The following is a 15,293-nucleotide window of genomic DNA, read 5'->3' on the forward strand; positions in this document are numbered from 1 at the left end:
GCAATAATTCCAACGAGTGAAACGATTACGCAGGTGAGCACACATGCTTGATGAAAAAATGCTGATTCAGAATGCATCACGGCAGTAGGCGTTGCAAAAGAACCGGAACAGCGTGAAAGACATGTAATAATGTGCAACAGCTAAAATAAAGCGGTTTTACCGAAAAGCAAGAACTGTTGAATGCCGCTTTCACACTTCTCCCGTCTTCCGAAACAGCTCAGTTGGGAGAGCGTTAGACTGAAGATCTAAAGGTCCCTGGTTCGATCCCGGGTTTCGGCGTCCAAAGCACTTTTTTTGTTAAATCTGTCGGTATGCAAGTATTTTGCAATAATTCTAACGAGTGAAACGGTTACGCAGGTGAACACACATGCTTGATAAAAAAATGCTGATTCAGAATGCATCGTGGCAGTAGGCGTTGCAAAAGTACCGGAACAGCGTGAAAGACAAGTAATAATGTGCAACAGCCAAAATAAAGCGCTTTTACCGAAACGCAAGAACTGTTGAATCCCGCTTTCACTAATTTTCCCGCCTGCCGAAATAGCTCAGTTGGGAGAGCGTTAGACTGAAGATCTAAAGGTCCCTGGTTCGATCCCGGGTTTCGGCGTCCAAAGCACATTTTTGTTAAATCTGTCGGTATGCAAGTATTTTGCAATAATTCTAACGAGTGAAACGATTACGCAGGTGAACACACATTCTTGTTAAAAAAATGCTGATTCAAAATGCATCGCGGCAGTAGGCGTTGCAAAAGAACCGGAACAGCGCGAAAGACATGTAATATTGTGCAACAGCTAAAATAAAGCGGTTTTACCGAAACGCAAGAACTGTTGAATCCCGCTTTCACTCTTCTCCCGTCTGCCGAAAAAGCTCAATTGGGACAGCGTTAGACTGAAGATCTAAAGGTCCCTGGTTCGATACCGGGTTTCGGCGTCCAAAGCACTTTTTTTGTTAAATCTGTCGGTATACAAGTATTGCGCAATAATTCTAACGAGTGAAACGGTTACGCAGGTGAACACACATGCTTAATAAAAAAATGCTGATTCAGAATGCATCGCGGCAGTAGGCGTTGCAAAAGAACCGGAACAGCATGAAAGACATGTAATAATGTGCAACAGCTAAAATAAAGCGGTTTTACCGAAACGCAAGAACTGTTGAATCCCGCTTTCACTATTCTCCCGCCTGCCGAAATAGCTCAGTTGGGAGAGCGTTAGACTGAAGATCTAAAGGTCCCTGGTTGGATCCCGGGTTTCGGCGTCCAAAGCACATTTTTGTTAAATCTGTCGGTATGCAAGTGTTTTGCAATAATTCTAACAAGTGAAACGTTTACGCAGGTGAGCACACATGCTTAATAAAAAAATGCTGATTCGGAAGGCATCGCGGCAGTAGGCGTTGCAAAAGAACCGGAACAGCGTGAAAGACATGTAATAATGTGCAACAGCTAAAATAAAGCGGTTTTACCGAAACGCAAGAACTGTTGAATCCCGCTTTCACTCTTCTCCCGTCTGCCGAAGTAGCTGAGTTGGGAGAGCGTTAGACTGAAGATGCAAAGGTCCCTGGTTCGATCCCGGGTTTCGGCGTCCAAAGCACATTTTTGTTAAATCTGTCGGTATGCAAGTGTTTTGCAATAATTATAACGATTGAAACGGTTACGCAGGTGAGCACACAAGCTTGATAAAAAAATGCTGATTCAGAATGCATCGCGGCAGGAGGCGTTGCAAAAGAACCGGAACAGCGTGAAAGACATGTAATAATGTGCAACAGCTAAAATAAAGCGGTTTTACCGAAACGCAAGAACTCTTGAATCCCGCTTTCACTCTTCTCCCGCCTGCCGAAATAGCTCAGTTGGGAGAGCATTAGACTGAAGATCTAAAGGTCTCTGGTTCGACCCCGGGTTTCGGCGTCCAAAGCACATTTTTGTTAAATCAGTCGGTATGCAAGTATTTTGCAATAATTCTAACGAGTGAAACGATTACGCAGGTGAGCACACATGCTTGATAAAAAAATGCTGATTCAGAATGCATCGCGGCAGTAGGCGTTGCAAAAGAACCGGAACAGCGTGAAAGACAAGTAATAATGTGCAACAGCCAAAATAAAGCGGTTTTACCGAAACGCAAGAACTGTTGAATCCCGCTTTCACTCTTCTCCCGTCTGCCGAAATAGCTCAGTTGGGACAGCGTTAGACTGAAGATCTAAAGGTCCCTAGTTCGTTCCCGGGTTTCGGCGTCCAAAGCACTATTTTAATAAAATCTGTCGGTATGCAAGTATTTTGCAATAATTCCAACGAGTGAAACGATTACGCAGGTGAGCACACATGCTTGATGAAAAAATGCTGATTCAGAATGCATCACGGCAGTAGGCGTTGCAAAAGAACCGGAACAGCGTGAAAGACATGTAATAATGTGCAACAGCTAAAATAAAGCGGTTTTACCGAAACGCAAGAACTGTTGAATGCCGCTTTCACTCTTCTCCCGTCTGCCGAAGTAGCTGAGTTGGGAGAGCGTTAGACTGAAGATCCAAAGGTCCCTGGTTCGATCCCGGGTTTCGGCGTTCAAAGCACTTTTTTTGTTAAATCTGTCGGTATGAAAGTATTTTGCAATAATTCTAACGAGTGAAACGGTTACGCAGGTGAACACACATGCTTGATAAAAAATGCTGATTCAGAATGCATCGCGGCAGGAGGCGTTGCAAAAGAACCGGAACAGCGTGAAAGACATGTAATAATGTGCAACAGCTAAAATAAAGCGGTTTTACCGAAACGCAAGAACTGTTGAATCCCGCTTTCACTCTTCTCCCGCCTGCCGAAATAGCTCAGTTGGGAGAGCATTAGACTGAAGATCTAAAGGTCCCTGGTTCGATCCCGGGTTTCGGCGTCCAAAGCACATTTTTGTTAAATCTGTCGGTATGCAAGTATTTTGCAATAATTCTAACGAGTGAAACGATTACGCAGGTGAACACACATGCTTGATAAAAAAATGCTGATTCAGAATGCATCGCGGCAGTAGGCGTTGCAAAAGAACCGGAACAGCGTGAAAGACATGTAATAATGTGTAACAGCTAAAATAAAGCGGTTTTACCGAAACGCAAGAACTGTTGAATCCCGCTTTCACTCTTCTCCCGTCTGCCGAAGTAGCTGAGTTGGGAGAGCGTTAGACTGAAGATCCAAAGGTCCCTGGTTCGATCCCGGGTTTCGGCGTCCAAAGCACATTTTTGTTAAATCTGTCAATATGCAAGTGTTTTGCAATAATTATAACGAGTGAAACGGTTACGCAGGTGAGCACACATGCTTGATAAAAAAATGCTGATTCAGAATGCATCGCGGGAAGAGGCGTTGCAAAAGAACCGGAACAGCGTGAAAGACATGTAATAATGTGCAACAGCTAAAATAAAGTGGTTTTACCGAAACGCAAGAACTGTTGAATCCCGCTTTCACTCTTCTCCCGCCTGCCGAAATAGCTCAGTTGGGAGAGCGTTAGACTGAAGATCTAAAGGTCCCTGGTTCGACCCCGGGTTTCGGCGTCCAAAGCACATTTTTGTTAAATCTGTCGGTATGCAAGTATTTTGCAATAATTCTAACGAGTGAAACGATTACGCAGGTGAGCACACATGCTTGATAAAAAAATGCTGATTCAGAATGCATCGCGGCAGTAGGCGTTGCAAAAGAACCGGAACAGCGTGAAAGACAAGTAATAATGTGCAACAGCCAAAATAAAGCGGTTTTACCGAAACGCAAGAACTGTTGAATCCCGCTTTCACTCTTCTCCCGTCTGCCGAAATAGCTCAGTTGCGACAGCGTTAGACTGAAGATCTAAAGGTCCCTAGTTCGTTCCCGGGTTTCGGCGTCCAAAGCACTATTTTAGTAAAATCTGTCGGTATGCAAGTATTTTGCAATAATTCTAACGAGTGAAACGGTTACGCAGGTGAACACACATGCTTGATAAAAAAATGCTGATTCAGAATGCATCGTGGCAGTAGGCGTTGCAAAAGTACCGGAACAGCGTGAAAGACAAGTAATAATGTGCAACAGCCAAAATAAAGCGCTTTTACCGAAACGCAAGAACTGTTGAATCCCGCTTTCACTAATTTTCCCGCCTGCCGAAATAGCTCAGTTGGGAGAGCGTTAGACTGAAGATCTAAAGGTCCCTGGTTCGATCCCGGGTTTCGGCGTCCAAAGCACATTTTTGTTAAATCTGTCGGTATGCAAGTATTTTGCAATAATTCTAACGAGTGAAACGATTACGCAGGTGAACACACATTCTTGTTAAAAAAATGCTGATTCAAAATGCATCGCGGCAGTAGGCGTTGCAAAAGAACCGGAACAGCGCGAAAGACATGTAATATTGTGCAACAGCTAAAATAAAGCGGTTTTACCGAAACGCAAGAACTGTTGAATCCCGCTTTCACTCTTCTCCCGTCTGCCGAAAAAGCTCAATTGGGACAGCGTTAGACTGAAGATCTAAAGGTCCCTGGTTCGATACCGGGTTTCGGCGTCCAAAGCACTTTTTTTGTTAAATCTGTCGGTATACAAGTATTGTGCAATAATTCTAACGAGTGAAACGGTTACGCAGGTGAACACACATGCTTAATAAAAAAATGCTGATTCAGAATGCATCGCGGCAGTAGGCGTTGCAAAAGAACCGGAACAGCATGAAAGACATGTAATAATGTGCAACAGCTAAAATAAAGCGGTTTTACCGAAACGCAAGAACTGTTGAATCCCGCTTTCACTATTCTCCCGCCTGCCGAAATAGCTCAGTTAGGAGAGCGTTAGACTGAAGATCTAAAGGTCCCTGGTTCGATCCCGGGTTTCGGCGTCCAAAGCACATTTTTGTTAAATCTGTCGGTATGCAAGTGTTTTGCAATAATTCTAACAAGTGAAACGTTTACGCAGGTGAGCACACATGCTTAATAAAAAAATGCTGATTCGGAAGGCATCGCGGCAGTAGGCGTTGCAAAAGAACCGGAACAGCGTGAAAGACATGTAATAATGTGCAACAGCTAAAATAAAGCGGTTTTACCGAAACGCAAGAACTGTTGAATCCCGCTTTCACTCTTCTCCCGTCTGCCGAAGTAGCTGAGTTGGGAGAGCGTTAGACTGAAGATCCAAAGGTCCCTGGTTCGATCCCGGGTTTCGGCGTCCAAAGCACATTTTTGTTAAATCTGTCGGTATGCAAGTGTTTTGCAATAATTATAACGATTGAAACGGTTACGCAGGTGAGCACACAAGCTTGATAAAAAAATGCTGATTCAGAATGCATCGCGGCAGGAGGCGTTGCAAAAGAACCGGAACAGCGTGAAAGACATGTAATAATGTGCAACAGCTAAAATAAAGCGGTTTTACCGAAACGCAAGAACTCTTGAATCCCGCTTTCACTCTTCTCCCGCCTGCCGAAATAGCTCAGTTGGGAGAGCATTAGACTGAAGATCTAAAGGTCTCTGGTTCGACCCCGGGTTTCGGCGTCCAAAGCACATTTTTGTTAAATCAGTCGGTATGCAAGTATTTTGCAATAATTCTAACGAGTGAAACGATTACGCAGGTGAGCACACATGCTTGATAAAAAAATGCTGATTCAGAATGCATCGCGGCAGTAGGCGTTGCAAAAGAACCGGAACAGCGTGAAAGACAAGTAATAATGTGCAACAGCCAAAATAAAGCGGTTTTACCGAAACGCAAGAACTGTTGAATCCCGCTTTCACTCTTCTCCCGTCTGCCGAAATAGCTCAGTTGGGACAGCGTTAGACTGAAGATCTAAAGGTCCCTAGTTCGTTCCCGGGTTTCGGCGTCCAAAGCACTATTTTAGTAAAATCTGTCGGTATGCAAGTATTTTGCAATAATTCCAACGAGTGAAACGATTACGCAGGTGAGCACACATGCTTGATGAAAAAATGCTGATTCAGAATGCATCACGGCAGTAGGCGTTGCAAAAGAACCGGAACAGCGTGAAAGACATGTAATAATGTGCAACAGCCAAAATAAAGCGGTTTTACCGAAACGCAAGAACTGTTGAATCCCGCTTTCACTCTTCTCCCGCCTGCCGAAATAGCTCAGTTGGGAGAGCGTTAGACTGAAGATCTAAAGGTCCCTGGTTCGATCCCGGGTTTCGGCGTCCAAAGCACATTTTTGTTAAATCTGTCGGTATGCAAGTGTTTTGCAATAATTCTAACAAGTGAAACGTTTACGCAGGTGAGCACACATGCTTAATAAAAAAAATGCTGATTCGGAAGGCATCGCGGCAGTAGGCGTTGCAAAAGAACCGGAACAGCGTGAAAGACATGTAATACTGTGCAACAGCTAAAATAAAGCGGTTTTACCGAAACGCAAGAACTGTTGAATCCCGCTTTCACTCTTCTCCCGTCTGCCGAAAAAGCTCAGTTGGGACAGCGTTAGATTGAAGATCTAAAGGTCCCTGGTTCGATCCCGGGTTTTGGCGTCCAAAGCACATTTTTGTTAAATCTGTCGGTATGCAAGTGTTTTGCAACAATTCTAACGAGTGAAACGGTTACGCAGGTGAACACACATGCTTGATAAAAAAATGCTGATTCAGAATGCATCGCGGCAGTAGGCGTTGCAAAAGAACCGGAACAGCGTGAAAGACATGTAATAATGTGCAATAGCTAAAATAAAGCGGTTTTACCGAAACACAAGAACTGTTGAATCCCGCTTTCGCTCTTCTCCCGTCTGCCGAAATAGCTCAGTTGGGAGAGTGTTAGACTGAAGATCTAAATGTCCCTGGTTCGATCCCGTGTTCCGGCGTCCAAAGCACATTTTTGTTAAATCTGACGGTATGCAAGTATTTTGCAATAATTCTAACGAGTGAAACGATTACGCAGGTGAACACACATGCTTGATAAAAAAATGCTGATTCAGAATGCATCGCGACAGTAGGCGTTGCAAAAGAACCCGAACAGCGTGAAAGACATGTAATAATGTTCAACAGTTAAAATAAAGCGGTTTTACCGAAACGCAAGAACTGTTGAATCCCGCTTTCACTCTTCTCCCGTCTGCCGAAATAGCTCAGTTGGGAGAGCGTTAGACTGAAGATCTAAAGGTCCCTGGTTCGATCCCGGGTTTTGGCGTCCAAAGCACATTTTTGTTAAATCTGTCGGTATGCAAGTATTTTGCAATAATTCTAACGAGTGAAACGATTACGCAGGTGAACACACATTCTTGATAAAAAAATGCTGATTCAGAATGCATCGCGGCAGTAGGCGTTGCAAAAGAACCGGAAAAGCGTGAAAGACATGTAATAATGTGCAACAGCTAAAATAAAGCGGTTTTACCGAAACGCAAGAACTGTTGAATCCCGCTTTCACTCTTTTCCCGTCTGCCGAAATAGCTCAGTTGGGAGAGCGTTAGACTGAATATCTAAAGGTCCCTGGTTTGATCCCGGGTTTCGGCGTCCAAAGCACATTTTTGTTAAATCTGTCGGTATGCAAGTGTTTTGCAATAATTCTAACAAGTGAAACGATTACGCATGTGAACACACATGCTTGTTAAAAAAATTGCTGATTCAGAATGCATCGCGGCAGTAGGCGTTGCAAAAGAACCGGAACAGCGTGAAACCCATGTAATAATGTGCAACAGCTAAAATAAAGCGGTTTTACCGAAACGCAAGAACTGTTGAATCCCGCTTTCACTCTTCTCCCGTCTGCCGAAATAGCTCAGTTGGGAGAGCGTTAGACTGAAGATCCAAAGGTCTCTGGTTCGATCCCAGGTTTCGGCGTCCAAAGCACATTTTTGTTAAGTCTGTCGGTATGCAAGTATTTTGCAATAATTTTAACGAGTGAAACGGTTACACAGGTGAGCACACATGCTTGATAAAAAAATGTTGATTCAGAATGCATCGCGGCAGTAGGCGTTGCAAAAGAACCGGAACAGCGTGAAAGACATGTAATGATGTGCAACAGCTAAAATAAAGCGGTTTTACCGAAACGCAAGAACTGTTGAATCCCGCTTTCACTCTCCTCCCGTCTGCCGAAATATCTCAAGTGGGAGAGCGTTAGACTGAAGGTCTAAAGTCCCTGGTTCCATCCCGGGTTTCCGCGTCCAAAGCACATTTTTGTTAAATCTGTCGGTATGCAAGTATTTTGCAAAAATTCTAACGAGTGAAACGGTTACGCAGGTGAACACACATGCTTGATAAAAAAATGCTGATTCAGAATGCATCGCGGCAGTAGGCGTCGCAAAAGAACCGTAACAGCGTGAAAGACATGTAATAATGTGCAACAGCTAAAATAAAGCGGTTTTACCGAAACGCAAGAACATTTGAATCCCGCTTTCACTCTTTTCCCGACTGCCGAAATAGCTCAGTTGGGAGAGCGTTAGACTGAAGATCTAAAGGTCCCTGGTTCGATCCCGGGTTTCCGCGTCCAAAGCACATTTACGTTAAATCTGTCGGTATGCAAGTGTTTTGCAATAATTCTAACGAGTGAAACGGTTACGCAGGTGAACACACATGCTTGATAAAAAAATGCTGATTCAGAATGCATCGCGGCAGTAGGCGTTGCAAAAGAACCGGAACAGCGTGAAAGACATGTAATAATGTGCAACAGCTAAAATAAAGCGGTTTTACCGAAACGCAAGAACTGTTGAATCCCGTTTTCACTCTTCTCCCGTCTGCCGAAATAGCTCAGTTGGGACAGCGTTAGACTGAAGATCTAAAGGTCCCTGGTTCGATCCCGGGTTTCCGCGTCCAAAGCACATTTTTGTTAAATCTGTCGGTATGCAAGTATTTCGCAATAATTCTAACGACTGAAACGATTACGCAGGTGAGCACACATGCTTGATAAAAAAATGCTGATTCAGAATGCATCGCGGCAGTAGGCGTTGCAAAAGAACCGGAACAGCGTGAAAGACATGTAATAATGTGCAACAGCTAAAATAAAGCGGTTTTACCGAAACGCAAGAACTGTTGAATCCCGCTTTGACTCTTCTCCCGTCTGCCGAAATAGCTCAGTTGGGAGAGCGTTAGACTGAAGATCTAAAGGTCCCTGGTTCGATCCCGAATTTTGGCGTCCAAAGCACATTTTTGTTAAATCTGTCGGTATGCAAGTATTTCGCAATAATTCTAACGACTGAAACGATTACGCAGGTGAACACACATGCTTGATAGAAAATGCTGATTCAGAATGCATCGCGGCAGTAGGCGTTGCAAAAGAACCGGAACAGCGTGAAAGACATGTAATAATGTGCAACAGCTAAAATAAAGCGGTTTTACCGAAACGCAAGAACTGTTGAATCCCGCTTTCACTCTTTTCCCGTCTGCCGAAATAGCTCAGTTGGGAGAGCGTTAGACTGAAGATCTAAAGGTCCCTGGTTCGATCCCGGGTTTCCGCGTCCAAAGCACATTTACGTTAAATCTGTCGGTATGCAAGTGTTTTGCAATAATTCTAACGAGTGAAACGGTTACGCAGGTGAGCACACATGCTTGATAAAAAAATGCTGATTCAGAATGCATCGCGGCAGTAGGCGTTGCAAAAGAACCGGAACAGCGTGAAAGACATGTAATAAAGTGCAACAGCTTAAATAAAGCGGTTTTACCGAAACGCAAGAACTGTTGAATCCCGCTTTCACTCTTCTCCCGTCTGCCGAAATAGCTCAGTTGGGAGAGCGTTAGACTGAAGATCTAAAGGTCCTTGGTTCGATCCCGGGTTTTGGCGTCCAAAGCACATTTTTGTTAAATCTGTCGGTATGCAAGTATTTCGCAATAATTATACCGACTGAAACGATTACGCAGGTGAACACACATGCTTGATAGAAACTGCTGATTCAGAATGCATCGCGGCAGTAGGCGTTGCAAAAGAACCGGAACAGCGTGAAAGACATGTAATAATGTGCAACAGCTAAAATAAAGCGGTTTTACCGAAACGCAAGAACTGTTGAATCCCGCTTTCACTCTTTTCCCGTCTGCCGAAATAGCTCAGTTGGGAGAGCGTTAGACTGAAGATCTAAAGGTCCCTGGTTCGATCCCGGGTTTCCGCGTCCAAAGCACATTTACGTTAAATCTGTCGGTATGCAAGTGTTTTGCAATAACTCTAACGAGTGAAACGGTTACGCAGGTGAACACACATGCTTGATAAAAAATGCTGATTCAGAATGCATCGCGGCAGTAGGCGTTGCAAAAGAACCGGAACAGCGTGAAAGACATGTAATAATGTGCAACAGCTAAAATAAAGCGGTTTTACCGAAACGCAAGAACTGTTGAATCCCGCTTTCACTCTTCTCCCGTCTGCCTAAATAGCTCAGTTGGGACAGCGTTAGACTGAAGATCTAAAGGTCCCTGGTTCGATCCCGGGTTTACGCGTCCAAAGCACATTTTTGTTAAATCTGTCGGTATGCAATTATTTTGCAATAATTCTAACGAGTGAAACGATTACGCAGGTGAACACACATGCTTGATATAAAGATGCTGATTCAGAATGCATCGCGGCAGTAGGCGTTGCAAAAGAACCGTAACAGCGGGAAAGACATGTAATAATGTGCAACAGCTAAAATAAAGCGGTATTACCGAAACGCAAGAACTGTTGAATCCCGCTTTCACTCTTCTCCCGTCTGCCGAAATAGCTCAGTTGGGAGAGCGTTAGACTGAAGGTCTAAAGGTCCCTGGTTCGATCCCGGGTTTCCGCCTCAAAAGCACATTTTTGTTAAATCTGTCGGTATGCAAGTATTTTGCAATATATCTAACGAGTGAAACGATTACGCAGGTGAACACACATGCTTGTTAAAAAAATGCTGATTCAGAATGCATCGCGGCAGTAGGCGTTGCAAAAGAACCGGAACAGCGTGAAAGACATGTAATAATGTGCAACAGCTAAAATAAAGCGGTTTTACCGAAACGCAAGAACTGTTGAATCCCGCTTTCACTCTTCTCCCGTCTGCCGAAATAGCTCAGTTGGGAGTTGTTAGACTGAAGATCTAAAGTTCCCTGGTTCGATCCCGGGTTTTGTCGTCCAAAGCACATATTTGTTAAATCTGTCGGTATGCAAGTACTTCGCAATAATTCTAACGACTGAAACGATTACTCAGGTGAACACACATGCTTGATAGAAAATGCTGATTCAGAATGCATCGCGGCAGTAGGCGTTGCAAAAGAACCGGAACAGCGTGAAAGACTTGTAATAATGTGCAACAGCTAAAATAAAGCGGTTTTACCGAAACGCAAGAACTTTTGAATCCCGCTTTCACTCTTTTCCCGTCTGCCGAAATAGCTCAGTTGGGAGAGCGTTAGACTGAAGATGTAAAGGTCCCTGGTTCGATTCCGGATTTCCGCGTCCAAAGCACATTTACGTTAAATCTGTCGGTATGCAAGTGTTTTGCAATAACTCAAACGAGTGAAACGGTTACGCAGGTGAACACACATGCTTGATATAAAAATGCTGATTCAGAATGCATCGCGGCAGTAGGCGTTGCAAAAGAACCGGAACAGCGGGAAAGACATATTGTGAGACGACGTCAGGTACGAAGGAGCGACCGTTTTATTGTCAACCCAGACGCGCGAGCCAGCCACCGAACAAGCAGCGAGCCGCTACGATGATGATGATCACGGTGCTTTGTATGCGCAGGTGAAAGTGAAAATGATGAGCAGCACAATCAGCGCTCACACTATTTTCCCCCTACACGAAAGCGGTCTGCAAGACGTTCATTTAGTAAGTGTATGAGCGCTGGATATAAGGTTTCAGGCGAGACACATGGACGATCTCGGTCCCGCGACGACGGCGATCAGAAGCCGAAGTAACCGGCGCGACGCGATAATTTACGGCCGATGTTCGTTCAAGCACGGTGTAAGGACCCAGGTATCTGTGAATGAATTTTTCACAGAGGCCGGGTGTGCGAACAGGTGTCCAGAGGAGCACTTCGTCGCCTGGGTAGAATGACACAACTCGACGTGTCGCATCACAACGAACTTTTCGCTGGGCCTGAATGGTAGAGGTGTTGGCGCGGGCGATTGTGCGGCAGTGGTTGACACGGGCAGCGAATTCTTCCGGAAGGGACGCAGATGGGACAGAAGGCGTGGACAAAAAGCTGGTGTCTAGAACAAAAGATGGTGCACGGCCATACACAAGAAAAAACGGGCTGTAAGTTGTAGTGCGTTGTATGGCGGTGTTATAGGCAAACGTGACGAAAGGTAGTATTGTGTCCCAGTTCTTGTGATCGGGTTGGACATACATAGAGATCATGTCTGACAAAGTTCTATGAAAACGCTCAGTAAGACCATTGGTTTGCGGATGATATGCCGAGGTGGTCTTATGGATTGTGTCAGAGGCCTGTAAAACTTCAGCGAGCACACGAGAAAGAAATGTCTTGCCACGGTCACTCAGGAGAACACGAGGGGCGCCGTGGCGCAGGATAATGGCACGCAGAACAAAGTCGGCTACTTCGCTGGCAGCTCCAGTAGGAAGAGCTGCCGTCTCAGCGTAGCGAGTAAGATGGTCTACGGCAGTAACAATCCAGCGGTGACCGGCGGCGGTAAGCGGAAGGGGTCCGTATAAGTCTATGCCGACGAACTCGAAGGGAGCGGATGGGCACGGGAGAGGCTGTAGAGGGCCGGCGGGAAGAGATGTCGAACGTTTTCGGTGCTGACATGATGAACAGGAAGTGACGTACCTGGAAACACTAGTGGAGAGGCCAGGCCAGAAGCAGCGAGTCTTAATGCGATCGTAGGTTTTATGAAAACCCAAGTGGCCAGCCGTCGGGTCGTCATGAAAGGCTTCTAAGACTCGGAGTCGAAGTGAGCGAGGTATGACCGGGACCCATCGGCTACCGAGAGGATGGTAAGTTTGTCGAAGTAGCGTTCCGTCATGAAGTTTGAAACGCGTGAGTTGTCGTCGCAAGCGGCTGTTGGGAGCACGAGATGAGCCGGTGAGCCGATCGATGATTGTACGGCAGTATGTGTCTGCACGTTGGAGCGAGGTGAGGTCTGCGGATTGAAGGAAGTCATCCGGTGCAGTGGGCTCGATGGGAATAAGACTGGTCATCTGCGTGGTCTCTTGGCTGGGAGGTGCTGCGCAGCATGTAGATGCGTCATGATTTTGCAACAGCGGACAGCGTGACAAAGCGTCGGCATCTTGGTGTTTGCGGCCCGACCGGTATGTGACACTGTAGTCATACTCCTGCAGTCGGAGCACCCAACGACCGAGGCGTCCTGACAAGTTTTTTAATGATGACAACCAACAGAGCGCATGATGATCCGTGACGATCGTGAAGCGGCGGCCATACAAATAGGGGCGAAATTTTTGCACGGACCATACGATAGCGAGACATTCCTGTTCAGTGATGCTGTAATTGCGTTCCGCTGGGGAGAGAGTACGGCTCGCGTAAGCCACGACTTGCTCTTGTGAAGCCTGGTCACGCTGCAGCAGAACAGCGCCGATTCCGTGCCCACTTGCGTCAGTGTGTAATATAGTAGGGGCTGTGGGATCAAAATGGCGAAGAACTGGCCCTGACGTGAGGCATCGCTTCAGGGTCTGGAAAGCAGCTTCACAGTCATCTGTCCAAAGAAATGATGCACTTGTGGTCAGGAGTTTGTGAAGAGGAGCCGCGATAGTGGCAAAATCACGGACAAAACGGCGGAAGTAAGAGGCTAAGCCGAGGAAGCTGCGAAGGTCTTTGAGCGTGGTGGGCTTAGGAAAGTGCAGCACAGCGGCCACTTTGTCGGGATCAGGTTCGATGCCAAGCTTGCTGACAACGTGGCCTAACACTTTGATGCTGCGGCTCGCAAACCGACACTTCTTGGTATTTAGCTGGAGACCGGCTTTGGCTAGACATGTGAGCACCTCGTCTAGACGTTCTAGGTGTTGCGAGAAGCTGGATGAAAAGATGACGATGTCATCCAGGTAACAAAGACAGGTCTTCCATTTTAGGCCACGCAGCACCGTATCGATCATCCGCTCAAATGTGGCTGGGGCATTGCAGAGCCCAAAAGGCATCACATTGAATTCGAAGAGACCATCAGGAGTAGCAAACGCTGTCTTCTCTTTATCAGACTCATGCATCGGGATCTGCCAATACCCAGATCGTAGGTCGAGACTTGAGAAATATTCTGCACCCTGTAAGGTGTCAAGTGCATCGTCAATTCGAGGCATAGGATATACATCCTTGCGCGTAATTTTGTTTAGTGCCCTGTAATCAACGCAAAATCGCACTGATCCGTCCCTTTTCTTAACTAGGACAACAGGAGAAGACCAAGGGCTTGTGGAAGGTCTGATAACGTTGCGTGCGAGCATGTCATTGACTTGTTCCTCGATGACCTTGCGTTCTGAAGACGACACGCGGTAAGGGCGACGGCGGATAATACGAGAACCGTCTGTGGCGATGTGATGAGAGGTCACCGTAGTTTGACCTAAGCCATCCGAACAAACGTCAAAACAAGTCTTGTGTTTTGTTAAAAGGGCCATTAAGTCATTAGTTTGCGTTGGAGTGAGATATGGACTCAAAGTGGCTTTAAGCGCATTAGATGAGCCTCCTGGTGGCGTACACTTAGCGACTGACGGCGGAGACGATACAGTGACGACACATACCGGTGCTATGTCGATAAGGCTGGCAACAGTGGACCCCTCTGGCAGTAGTTGTGGCTCTGTTGTCGTGTTGTAGGCGGTGAGACTGGCATGACCACGCGAAAACCGCACTAGACAACATGCGATGGCGATTCCTCGGAAAATGCAGCGCTGATCGGGGACAACCACTGCGTCACCGTCAATGGTATCGCTGGATCTAATGGTGAGGATACGTTCTTGGGCCGGGGGCAGTACAAAGTCTGCAGCTGCAACAAGGTGAGGCGACGAAAAATCGTAAGCACTAGAATTTTCAGTGTCCGTAATGCGAATAACGGGCGGACCACACGAAATGACAGCGGAAGCGGCTGACAGGAAGTCCCAGCCCAATATAATCGGATGAGCACATGAAGAAAGCACAGCCAATTGTATATGGTGACGAATTCCGTCGATCAGAACACGAACAGTGCATTGTCCAATAGGGTAAATTCTATTTTCATTAGCACCACATAACACCGGACCAACATATGGAGTTTGCACTTTTCGTAGACGATGACATAGTTCGCGATCAATGACCGAAATGGCTGCTCCAGTGTCCACGAGTGCGTCAACCGAAATGCCTTCTACACAAACAGTTAGTAAATTTGCAGGGCGCGCAGGAGGAATTGGGACACTTCGACGACAGGCAGTTTCTCCTCCAAAAACTGCAGCTGCTAGTTTTCCGAGTGGCTGTCGAGGGGCATCAGGGCAGAACGTAAAGGCGAAGTAGTACGGCGGAAGGGCGATGGTGAACGACGGCGGGGTGAGCG

At 46.1% G+C, this 15,293-nt stretch overlaps 33 non-coding genes across 33 annotated transcripts; all 33 read left to right on the forward strand.

Annotated features, from left to right (window-relative positions):
- Nucleotides 1–206: 206 nt before the first annotated feature.
- On the forward strand, nt 207–279 carry TRNAF-GAA (transfer RNA phenylalanine (anticodon GAA)). The gene has a single exon. It is a non-coding gene; the product is annotated as a tRNA-Phe (tRNA).
- Nucleotides 280–531: 252 nt separating this feature from the next.
- TRNAF-GAA (transfer RNA phenylalanine (anticodon GAA)) lies at nt 532–604 on the forward strand. Its single transcript has one exon. It is a non-coding gene; the product is annotated as a tRNA-Phe (tRNA).
- A 250-nt stretch (nt 605–854) lies between these two features.
- On the forward strand, nt 855–927 carry TRNAF-GAA (transfer RNA phenylalanine (anticodon GAA)). Its single transcript has one exon. It is a non-coding gene; the product is annotated as a tRNA-Phe (tRNA).
- Nucleotides 928–1,178: 251 nt separating this feature from the next.
- Nucleotides 1,179–1,251, forward strand: TRNAF-GAA (transfer RNA phenylalanine (anticodon GAA)). The gene has a single exon. It is a non-coding gene; the product is annotated as a tRNA-Phe (tRNA).
- A 250-nt stretch (nt 1,252–1,501) lies between these two features.
- Nucleotides 1,502–1,574, forward strand: TRNAF-GAA (transfer RNA phenylalanine (anticodon GAA)). Its single transcript has one exon. It is a non-coding gene; the product is annotated as a tRNA-Phe (tRNA).
- A 250-nt stretch (nt 1,575–1,824) lies between these two features.
- TRNAF-GAA (transfer RNA phenylalanine (anticodon GAA)) lies at nt 1,825–1,897 on the forward strand. Its single transcript has one exon. It is a non-coding gene; the product is annotated as a tRNA-Phe (tRNA).
- Nucleotides 1,898–2,147: 250 nt separating this feature from the next.
- Nucleotides 2,148–2,220, forward strand: TRNAF-GAA (transfer RNA phenylalanine (anticodon GAA)). The gene has a single exon. It is a non-coding gene; the product is annotated as a tRNA-Phe (tRNA).
- Nucleotides 2,221–2,471: 251 nt separating this feature from the next.
- Nucleotides 2,472–2,544, forward strand: TRNAF-GAA (transfer RNA phenylalanine (anticodon GAA)). The gene has a single exon. It is a non-coding gene; the product is annotated as a tRNA-Phe (tRNA).
- Nucleotides 2,545–2,794: 250 nt separating this feature from the next.
- TRNAF-GAA (transfer RNA phenylalanine (anticodon GAA)) lies at nt 2,795–2,867 on the forward strand. The gene has a single exon. It is a non-coding gene; the product is annotated as a tRNA-Phe (tRNA).
- A 250-nt stretch (nt 2,868–3,117) lies between these two features.
- TRNAF-GAA (transfer RNA phenylalanine (anticodon GAA)) lies at nt 3,118–3,190 on the forward strand. Its single transcript has one exon. It is a non-coding gene; the product is annotated as a tRNA-Phe (tRNA).
- A 250-nt stretch (nt 3,191–3,440) lies between these two features.
- Nucleotides 3,441–3,513, forward strand: TRNAF-GAA (transfer RNA phenylalanine (anticodon GAA)). The gene has a single exon. It is a non-coding gene; the product is annotated as a tRNA-Phe (tRNA).
- Nucleotides 3,514–3,763: 250 nt separating this feature from the next.
- TRNAF-GAA (transfer RNA phenylalanine (anticodon GAA)) lies at nt 3,764–3,836 on the forward strand. Its single transcript has one exon. It is a non-coding gene; the product is annotated as a tRNA-Phe (tRNA).
- Nucleotides 3,837–4,088: 252 nt separating this feature from the next.
- TRNAF-GAA (transfer RNA phenylalanine (anticodon GAA)) lies at nt 4,089–4,161 on the forward strand. Its single transcript has one exon. It is a non-coding gene; the product is annotated as a tRNA-Phe (tRNA).
- Nucleotides 4,162–4,411: 250 nt separating this feature from the next.
- Nucleotides 4,412–4,484, forward strand: TRNAF-GAA (transfer RNA phenylalanine (anticodon GAA)). Its single transcript has one exon. It is a non-coding gene; the product is annotated as a tRNA-Phe (tRNA).
- A 251-nt stretch (nt 4,485–4,735) lies between these two features.
- Nucleotides 4,736–4,808, forward strand: TRNAF-GAA (transfer RNA phenylalanine (anticodon GAA)). The gene has a single exon. It is a non-coding gene; the product is annotated as a tRNA-Phe (tRNA).
- Nucleotides 4,809–5,058: 250 nt separating this feature from the next.
- TRNAF-GAA (transfer RNA phenylalanine (anticodon GAA)) lies at nt 5,059–5,131 on the forward strand. The gene has a single exon. It is a non-coding gene; the product is annotated as a tRNA-Phe (tRNA).
- A 250-nt stretch (nt 5,132–5,381) lies between these two features.
- TRNAF-GAA (transfer RNA phenylalanine (anticodon GAA)) lies at nt 5,382–5,454 on the forward strand. The gene has a single exon. It is a non-coding gene; the product is annotated as a tRNA-Phe (tRNA).
- A 250-nt stretch (nt 5,455–5,704) lies between these two features.
- Nucleotides 5,705–5,777, forward strand: TRNAF-GAA (transfer RNA phenylalanine (anticodon GAA)). Its single transcript has one exon. It is a non-coding gene; the product is annotated as a tRNA-Phe (tRNA).
- Nucleotides 5,778–6,028: 251 nt separating this feature from the next.
- On the forward strand, nt 6,029–6,101 carry TRNAF-GAA (transfer RNA phenylalanine (anticodon GAA)). Its single transcript has one exon. It is a non-coding gene; the product is annotated as a tRNA-Phe (tRNA).
- Nucleotides 6,102–6,352: 251 nt separating this feature from the next.
- TRNAF-GAA (transfer RNA phenylalanine (anticodon GAA)) lies at nt 6,353–6,425 on the forward strand. The gene has a single exon. It is a non-coding gene; the product is annotated as a tRNA-Phe (tRNA).
- A 250-nt stretch (nt 6,426–6,675) lies between these two features.
- Nucleotides 6,676–6,748, forward strand: TRNAF-GAA (transfer RNA phenylalanine (anticodon GAA)). The gene has a single exon. It is a non-coding gene; the product is annotated as a tRNA-Phe (tRNA).
- A 250-nt stretch (nt 6,749–6,998) lies between these two features.
- TRNAF-GAA (transfer RNA phenylalanine (anticodon GAA)) lies at nt 6,999–7,071 on the forward strand. The gene has a single exon. It is a non-coding gene; the product is annotated as a tRNA-Phe (tRNA).
- Nucleotides 7,072–7,321: 250 nt separating this feature from the next.
- On the forward strand, nt 7,322–7,394 carry TRNAF-GAA (transfer RNA phenylalanine (anticodon GAA)). Its single transcript has one exon. It is a non-coding gene; the product is annotated as a tRNA-Phe (tRNA).
- A 251-nt stretch (nt 7,395–7,645) lies between these two features.
- TRNAF-GAA (transfer RNA phenylalanine (anticodon GAA)) lies at nt 7,646–7,718 on the forward strand. Its single transcript has one exon. It is a non-coding gene; the product is annotated as a tRNA-Phe (tRNA).
- A 572-nt stretch (nt 7,719–8,290) lies between these two features.
- On the forward strand, nt 8,291–8,363 carry TRNAF-GAA (transfer RNA phenylalanine (anticodon GAA)). The gene has a single exon. It is a non-coding gene; the product is annotated as a tRNA-Phe (tRNA).
- A 250-nt stretch (nt 8,364–8,613) lies between these two features.
- On the forward strand, nt 8,614–8,686 carry TRNAF-GAA (transfer RNA phenylalanine (anticodon GAA)). Its single transcript has one exon. It is a non-coding gene; the product is annotated as a tRNA-Phe (tRNA).
- Nucleotides 8,687–8,936: 250 nt separating this feature from the next.
- Nucleotides 8,937–9,009, forward strand: TRNAF-GAA (transfer RNA phenylalanine (anticodon GAA)). Its single transcript has one exon. It is a non-coding gene; the product is annotated as a tRNA-Phe (tRNA).
- Nucleotides 9,010–9,258: 249 nt separating this feature from the next.
- Nucleotides 9,259–9,331, forward strand: TRNAF-GAA (transfer RNA phenylalanine (anticodon GAA)). The gene has a single exon. It is a non-coding gene; the product is annotated as a tRNA-Phe (tRNA).
- Nucleotides 9,332–9,581: 250 nt separating this feature from the next.
- On the forward strand, nt 9,582–9,654 carry TRNAF-GAA (transfer RNA phenylalanine (anticodon GAA)). Its single transcript has one exon. It is a non-coding gene; the product is annotated as a tRNA-Phe (tRNA).
- Nucleotides 9,655–9,903: 249 nt separating this feature from the next.
- TRNAF-GAA (transfer RNA phenylalanine (anticodon GAA)) lies at nt 9,904–9,976 on the forward strand. The gene has a single exon. It is a non-coding gene; the product is annotated as a tRNA-Phe (tRNA).
- A 249-nt stretch (nt 9,977–10,225) lies between these two features.
- Nucleotides 10,226–10,298, forward strand: TRNAF-GAA (transfer RNA phenylalanine (anticodon GAA)). The gene has a single exon. It is a non-coding gene; the product is annotated as a tRNA-Phe (tRNA).
- A 250-nt stretch (nt 10,299–10,548) lies between these two features.
- Nucleotides 10,549–10,621, forward strand: TRNAF-GAA (transfer RNA phenylalanine (anticodon GAA)). The gene has a single exon. It is a non-coding gene; the product is annotated as a tRNA-Phe (tRNA).
- A 571-nt stretch (nt 10,622–11,192) lies between these two features.
- On the forward strand, nt 11,193–11,265 carry TRNAF-GAA (transfer RNA phenylalanine (anticodon GAA)). Its single transcript has one exon. It is a non-coding gene; the product is annotated as a tRNA-Phe (tRNA).
- The last annotated feature ends 4,028 nt before the right edge of the window (nt 11,266–15,293 follow it).

This window comes from Rhipicephalus microplus, chromosome 4 (genome assembly GCF_043290135.1).
Source record: "Rhipicephalus microplus isolate Deutch F79 chromosome 4, USDA_Rmic, whole genome shotgun sequence".
Classification (NCBI taxonomy): Eukaryota; Metazoa; Arthropoda; class Arachnida; order Ixodida; family Ixodidae; genus Rhipicephalus; species Rhipicephalus microplus.